Source organism: Paramormyrops kingsleyae, chromosome 20 (genome assembly GCF_048594095.1).
Source record: "Paramormyrops kingsleyae isolate MSU_618 chromosome 20, PKINGS_0.4, whole genome shotgun sequence".
NCBI classification, from domain to species: domain Eukaryota; kingdom Metazoa; phylum Chordata; class Actinopteri; order Osteoglossiformes; family Mormyridae; genus Paramormyrops; species Paramormyrops kingsleyae.
Window position 1 is genome coordinate 7,836,187 of NC_132816.1, and position 8,701 is coordinate 7,844,887.

Here is an 8,701-nt window from a genome sequence, read left to right on the forward strand (position 1 = left end):
CCTTGACTTAAACTCCACACATCTAGAGATATAACCCAACATTCTGTTCGCCTTTTTTATTGCTTCCCCACATTGGCGAGAGTGGGACATGGAAGCATCAACATACATACCGAGATCTTTCTCGTAATCAGCTACCTTTATTTCAGTGGAACCCATAAAATATCTGTACTGTATATTTCTGCTCCCTGCATGGATTACCTTACATTTATCTGTGTTAAATTTCATCTGCCAAGTATCAGCCCATTCGCTAATTAAATCCATATCTGCATATCAGTGATTTGCTTCCGGGTACTAAAGCAGCTTACTACACAAAATGCTTGTATAAGCAGATCAAATAAAGCCAATACTCTCGTATTGCGAATTGCATGATTTATTCAAATAGCCCAGTAAAGTGGAGGAGAAAATAAACTGTGATAAAGGGTTTGAATGGTTTCCTGTGTTTTGAGCGCTGCATCCAGTATGTATTTTAAAAACTCTCATGCTTATCAAGTATCGATGCAGCAGGTAGTTCCCCCATGGAGCATGGACAGCTTTTGCCGGAGGTGACATCCTACCAAACTATGGAGAAACACTTTGTCCCCTTTGAAGGAGGAAACCTGCCACTTTCCTCAGACAAAGACATTTTTCTCCAAAACCTGTGCACATTATTGCCTGATCTTCAGCGAGCATCACCCATTCGGATCTGTAATGGCAGTCATCTATCTGCACCGCAGACATCTGGAAGCTGTCCAGATATTATCTCCTGCGTTAGCTTCTTGACCTTTCGACACCGTTGCCTTGCGGGGGGAATGTTACTGTGCGGAGGAATCGCTGCTGCGGAGAAAGGCGCCGTGAAGTCATGGCTATCGCCTGGTGACACATTTCGGGTTATCAGGGTCTCAAAGCAAAGAACGATAGACATAAATATAGAATTTAATAGAATATAACCTGCATATAGAATATAAACTGCATTGCGTCTATCAATTTGAGAGAGCAAAGATCTGCGCGTGACACAAGTGGTACATTAGAGATATGTTTACTTAATGGGAATCCACAGATTGTAGAATGATCTGAATCATATTACAAATAATATTTAATGCAGATATAACTATAACTATATTTTTCACCGGATACATTTTTGTATTCTGGGCTTGCAAGAATTGAATTGTAGCATGTTTGTTAAATGTAGGTATTTGAATGTGGGAACTGTGTGTGTGTGTGTGTGTGTTAGGTTTATATTACATTGTGGGGACCAAATGTCCCCCACAATGTAATAAAAACCTGTTTTTTCTTTTGACGTTGTGGGGACAATTTTTCAGGTCCCCACAAAGATCTGTGAATGCAATCAAAGAAGTAAAAGTGTTGGAAGTCTCATATTTTGTTTGGTTACTTATGGTTAAGGTTAGGGCTGAGTAGGGGTTAAGGTCATCATTGTTGGGATTAGGGTTTTCCCCATAGAAATGAATGGAGAGATATAATTACAAACCTGTGTATGTGTGTGACCCAAAAAGCCAAATGTCCAGTGTCCCAGAAATGAAACCTACCAAGAAGAGGATTTGTGTAGTGTTCAAAATGGGTAATGGGTTACTCTAACAAATGCATTAGCTTGACACACAAATAATTTGACACTCTAAATATGATTTTAATATTCAACTTACCCCCTCCTCATGGAACTGAAGCTGCAAAGTAGGTCGGTCTAGTCATTCTCTTCATTGAAATAAGGCAGAAATTTTCAAGATGGACACATCTTCACCAAAAACACGTTTCATGTTCTTCATGTGAAATCCCATGTTACCTCAGTTTTAAAATATATATACACTCACCTAAAGGATTATTAGGAACACCATACTAATACGGTGTTTGACCCCCTTTCGCCTTCAGAACTGCCTTAATTCTACGTGGCATTGATTCAACAAGGTGCTGAAAGCATTCTTTAGGAATGTTGGCCCATATTGATAGGATAGCATCTTGCAGTTGATGGAGATTTGTGGGATGCACATCCAGGGCACGAAGCTCCCATTCCACCACATCCCAAAGATGCTCTATTGGGTTGAGATCTGGTGACTGTGGGGGCTATTTTAGTACAGTGAACTCATTGTCATGTTCAAGAAACCAATTTGAAATGATTCGAGCTTTGTGACATGGTGTATTATCCTGCTGGAAGTAGCCATCAGAGGATGGGTACATGGTGGTCATAAAGGGATGGACATGGTCATGGACAGGACGTGGCATTTAAACGATGCCCAATTGGCACTAAGGGGCCTAAAGTGTGCCAAGAAAACATCCCCCACACCATTACACCACCACCACCAGCCTGCACAGTGGTAACAAGGCATGATGGATCCATGTTCTCATTCTGTTTACGCCAAATTCTGACTCTACCATTTGAATGTCTCAACAGAAATCGAGACTCATCAGACCAGGCAACATTTTTCCAGTCTTCAACTGTCCAATTTTGGTGAGCTCGTGCAAATTGTAGCCTCTTTTTCCTATTTGTAGTGGAGATGAGTGGTACCCGGTGGGGTCTTCTGCTGTTGTAGCCCATCCGCCTCAAGGTTGTGCGTGTTGTGGCTTCACAAATGCTATGCTGCATACCTCGGTTGTAACAAGTGGTTATTTCAGTCAAAGTTGCTCTTCTATCAGCTTGAATCAGTCGGCCCATTCTCCTCTGACCTCTAGCATCAACAAGGCATTTTCGCCCACAGGACTGCCGCATACTGGATGTTTTTCCCTTTGCACCCCATTCTTTGTAAACCCTAGAAATGGTTGTGCGTGAAAATCCCAGTAACTGAGCAGATTGTGAAATACTCAGACCGGCCCGTCTGGCACCAACAACCATGCCACGCTCAAAATTGCTTAAATCACCTTTCTTTCCCATTCTGACATTCAGTTTGGAGTTCAGGAGATTGTCTTGACCAGGACCACACCCCTAAATGCATTGAAGCAATTGCCATGTGATTGGTTGATTAGATAATTGCATTAATGAGAAATTGAACAGGTGTTCCTAATAATCCTTCAGGTGAGTGTATATAATCAATAAGCACTGTATTGACCCAAATATATGTGTTTTTCCCATAACACACAATACATTATAGCCATGTTTACAAGGGCGTAACTTTGGCTGGAACATTGGGGGGGTCGAGGTCTCCACCCATTACAGGGGAAACATGATTATTGGGGGGGTCATATTGGCTGGATCTGATTATTGGGGGGGGGGGGTCATGACCCCCCTAACCCCCCTGGAAATTACGCCAATGCATGTTTATTATACATTATGAATGCTCTATGAAGCTCTCATCAATAATTGACTAGATACCTTCATGATGCTGTGCAAATCATCCTTAATTCTATCCATCCATCCATCCATCCATTTTCTCCCGCTTATCCGAGGTCGGGTCGCGGGGGCAGCAGTCTCAGCAGGGAAACCCAGACTTCCCTTAATTTCCTTAATTCTAATACCGACTATTATAATGCATTATGAAGGTATCTATAATGTTTTAGAGATGACAGTTGTAAGTACAGTGTTACAAATTTGATCTGCACACATGAGTATTTGGTAGAGTCACTTTTTGCTGGAACAAGTGTAAGTATGTTGGAGTAAGTGGCCTGCATCAAACGAACGGTTTGCGAACCGATCCCAAGAGCCATTGCGGCGTTTATTGCGGAAATGCAGTTACGCTGTTAAAAGGAATAAAATAAACGCAGCTCTTCATCATTTATCACAATAGTAAATTATTGCATTTCTATATAATAAAACTATATCTTTCATCAAAGAACAAAGACTTCGACGTTTACACAACAACGTATGCAAGTTTACTCATGCTCATTGTATGCGTATGTGTGATTGTATTGGTAATATTGCAGTTAACTGTGATGTAGTCTTTGATACTCATGCACATGAATTTGGCTTAAGTAAAGAACATAAGAACTATATATACACGCGTGTTTATTCAGCATCGACACCCTTTCTGCTTTTTATATATTGTTTTTTAATTGTGAATAGTCAAGCTGAACATTTTTGTTGAACACCAGCGCTATCTTTCAGTCAAATAACGTAACCTTGAGACAGATTTATTATCCGATCCCATGATTCGTTGAGTCATATGGTCAGGCGCAAAAAAAAACGAAAAAAAAGTGAATCATAGAATCGGTTTTAGAATCGATTCATTACAACGGACAGTTCGAAAGGATCGAATCAGTTAACTGAGCCGAACTTCCCATTAGTAGAATGGAGTCGGGGGGGAGGCGGTGGTTCAGGCGTGATCGGGACGCTGATTCGGGAGCAGACAGGTAAACTCACATGTTGGAACAGCGATAGATTTCGCTTCCTCTCTCTGGCAGGAAAACTGCAGCAATGAGCTGGAGAGCCGCGTCGCTTCGGACGTTTAAACCGAAATACTAAACGCAGCATCATTTTAACCAGGCTGCTGTGCGGTTTCTAAAGTGCTCTGATGTCACGCTTTTTAAAAAAAAATATTGGAAAAATACAGCTTTTTAAAAATTATTTAAATTAATTAAATATTTTATTCAGTTTAAAAACATGCCACATTATTATTAGTGCTTTTACTTGTTCATATTAAATATATGTAACCTAATAAATATTCTGTTTGAGTGAAAAGTTAATATAAAAAATATTTTAAAATCCTTATTCTTTTATGCTTTATTATATAATGTTAATTTAATCTTCAAATTCATGATATATTAAAAATATATCTTTTTCTGTTCATATTGTTTGCTTACTGGCATATGGACACAATTAACTAATGTGATCTGGTTTTTTGTGTGAACCAGTGTTGTCCTTGTGTCACTTAAATGCGAACCTTTATTGCACAAGCAAGTCACTTCCTGTATCAATTCACAGGCATGTTCTTCAGTGTCCTGAAACATAGCCTGTTACTGTATGTTTTGGTTTGTATGTTAAGTCAGTTCATAGACCCAGAACCATCACCCACAGCATTTTTTTCTGTCTGATAACAGGGCACTCAATAATCAATCTGAGAAGGGGTGGTTATTCTCTATCTATAGCTTCATGGTATTAACAGGAATATAGTTATGACTACTAAGTTTGACTAGTAAGCTGGAATTCAACAACAACAACAAAAAAAAAAAAACATTCACGTACAGTACAATAAAACATTTTGCCTTTTAATCACAATGAAGGATAACAACTGTCAAAATATGATGATGACAGTTACGTAAAACACTGGGAAATGCTAGGATTGCTGCAGGAGAGCACGCAGAGTTTGTGTCTCCCAACAAAATTAAAATGCACTCTTCGTAACATGAATCCAATTAAATTCCAGGAGGCAGCAGGAAAGGACTGTTTGTTTACTCTCATTAACACAGGAGAAGAGGACGTGGAGATGGCCGATGTGGCAGGCGCTAACGCGGAAACACAGCCGCTCGCTTTCTGCTCTGTCCACACAGTCGGCTTGTGCGTCTCGCTTTAAAATCAATCCCCTTTTCCACCTCTTTTACTGGCACATCTGATAAAAAGCTTCCTTGTATTTCATTTTTCAAAAGACCGAGGGCTGCCCACCAGCCATTCTCGGTTTCACTATTAAAATGTCACCCATTAAACATCTCTGGTGCCAAATTAACAGTCCTTTCCACATGCAAGGAAGGTTCTGGAAAGGTGATATGTCCTCTCTCCTAATTAGCAAAAAATGCTAAGTCATAGAGGGCCTAGGTCAAACCTTTCCTTCTCTCTCTCTCTCTCTCTCTCTCTCTGTGGACAATATCAGTAGTGATCCAGCAAAAAAAAAAAAAATATATATATATATATATTAAAAGTTTGGTATGTATGTACAAACAGCATAATATATATAAGTGTAGTGCATCAGTTGTTGCTACTCGCTATGGTTTTAGTCGGTCAGGACAGAGCATCACACAGGCTGATGAATCAAACACTTGCTGGGACGGTTTGTGTTTATTCACCAAGCCAAATGAGTCAGAAAGTGTCAAGTGCGCCCCCACCCACACCCCCATCCTCCCCAGTTTGCTGACTAACGTGGGGTGGGGGGGGTGGGCTTCTCTCAGTCTGCTGACACTCACTATTCAATCCCAATATCGATTGCAGGTGTGGCGCACGCAGAGGTGATGAGGAAAGCCACATGCCACCCACACCCCCGACACACAAACCCCCAGTGCACCCCTGCCCCCCCCCAGTACACAGAAGCAGCTATGGCTGATGACATTGCTCCCTTCTCCAGCCCTCTGGTACAGCCAGTTATGAGGTTTTCTACCTAACCTGACTAATTATTTAGTTTTAAAAACTATATTTGCCCCATGTTGCATTCTTTTGGGTTGGGGGTGGCCGGTTCAGGGGCAGAACTATAAATATGAAAGGTAACCAGCTAGAATATACAACTGCGACAGTAAATCTGCCACTATCTGGCTCACAGACTGATTTCACTGAGCCGTGTGATTTGTTTGCACAGTGAATCTTCTGTTTGTCAATAAGTAATATGAGGTAACATTCGCAATAACGCAAGGAGAGTTTCGAGAACCGAACTCTGCAGGACCATCTGTTCAACCTGACAAAAGAGTTTGGAATATAAAACATACATTTAACACGATTTAGTAATTCTCTGTTATGCAGGACTGGATAAATAAGGACTTGCTTTGTTAATTATTTTGTTCATTATTCTTCCTATTATTCTTTTGCATTGTCGTATTTTGTATTTGTGAGCTACTGGACGTGTACATTTCCATAAGGTATCTATCTATCTATCTGTTTCCATAAATTATTTAAATTATTTAATTATTATTTTATATAATTTTTTATACAGTTATTTATAGATTATTTAGAACTATCTAGAGACAGATAGATAGATAGATAGATAGATAGATAGATAGATAGATAGATAGATAGATAGATAGATAGATAGATAGCACACTAGAAAAACAGCTGAAGTTTGTAGGTGAGGAGTTGTTTTGTTATTACATAGTGGCAGCAGTGTACTCTTATATTTCCATTTGAGAGGGATCTTGTCTGGTCAGGAGTGTGCATATGGAAAAGGGATAAGGAAAGGTAGACATTTCACAATTTTTAACAGATGTGGAGTGGATTTTTTATTTTTTTTGATGGGAGGATGTAAAATTATATCAAGATCACTTTAATGAAATAAAAATTTAAATTCAACAAAACGGGGCAAGCTAAATTACCAGCCTAGCACGATATACTGGGAGCATACCTCAAGCTACCAAAATCTCCTGAATCCACTCACCTGACTGTTAATCCTTAACAAGGCAACCAGTCAGCTGTGTTTCACTAAAGCAGGTACCTCCCAGCGTAGGAGCTGTCAGTTATTCATCATACCGCAGCAGCAGCCTTTTCCAGGCCCTTAGCGATGTATCACCTCCCACCAGATCAGAAATAGCAAACAATATCCCTAGACCAGTGTTCCCCAGTCTGGTCCTCGTGGACCCATAGACAGTCCATGTTTTTGCTCCCTCCCAGCTCCCGATAGGGAACAAAAATGTGCACTGTCGGGCAGGGAGTTCGGAGGGAGCAAAAACGTGGACCGACTGTGGGTCCCCAAGGACCGGATTGGGAAATGCTGTCCTAGACAACACAGGCTCCTAGAGTCAGAAATTTGTTTTACATACAGATTTTAAGGTGGACTACAAAATGTTTATGAATGTAAAGTATTTGGATTGGTGTTTTCTCCACATCCATTGTGATGTGCCTTTCTTTGGCTGCCATTGGGGCCAAATGATTACAGATGCCTCCACAAAAATACTAGTACCTTCTGAATATATAATTCTGAAAGAACATAATGTCCTGTTGCTTTGAGATGCAGCTAGCATTCCACTGGCGTGGATTTAATCGAGCTGTGCCTCATGTTTAACCTGCCATCATTGCTATTGGCTGTGGAAGGGGGACAGTCTTTCATAATAGAAGTCCTTCATTTAGTGTTGGTAAGTAAAGAATATGTATGTTGTACATGCATATAAAAGGGATGTTTCCTCTGTAGATATATTATACCATCAAGTCCAAAACATGCTAAAGTGCATTGGTGGTAGGAGCGAATATGCGCGAATGCTGTGTGTGCCCTGCGATTGGTTGCTGCCCTGACCTTTGGCCTGTACTATGAAGCGGGGTTACTGGCTTATCGGGTATCTTATCGGATTTAAGGTACCACAATTTAAATAGACTTCATATTCGTTCACTTTCATTTTGCCCAGACTACCTTAAATCCGACAAGTTACCCCGATGAGCCAGTAACCCCGCTTCGTAGTAAAGGCCCCTGGGTTATTCGCTAACTTGCTCCCATTGCTTCCTGATATAAATATTATACAAAATATATGAATCAATGAATGAATTCTACACATCTACAACATGACTTAAGCATATGGTTTCTCAGAATACGTTATGAATTGATATGTTCGTACTACATACCCAATAGTAAATCTAAACATTGCAGTTAATTTTCAAATTGGGCATTTTTGTTTAGCATTTTTTTAGCGGGCTTTACCTCTTAGGCTGTTTCATATTGCACTGCTGTGTAAACATAGCTAGCTGTTCAATAACAAACACAGATGAAAGGCACTTTGAGCATCCTTGTGGGATGGGAGGAGGAGACGGGCACTGAGTGGGAGTTCGCCCCAGATACCCTGGAGCCGGCTGTATTTGGGCGTGTTGGTGGAGAGTATTCCTGCATGAGGGACACAGTGAGATCAATAGGTTTGTCTATGGCTTGGGCACTGAGTGCTTCTT

At 40.5% G+C, this 8,701-nt stretch overlaps 1 long non-coding RNA gene across 1 annotated transcript; it reads right to left on the reverse strand.

The window, feature by feature from the left end:
* Window positions 1-354: 354 nt before the first annotated feature.
* Window positions 355-4,395, reverse strand: LOC111850839 (uncharacterized). Its single transcript, XR_002839890.1, has 4 exons — window positions 4,280-4,395; window positions 1,638-1,686; window positions 1,466-1,519; window positions 355-849 (listed from the first exon to the last, which is right to left on the reverse strand). It is a non-coding gene; the product is annotated as an uncharacterized lncRNA (long non-coding RNA).
* Between the last annotated feature and the right edge of the window lie 4,306 nt (window positions 4,396-8,701).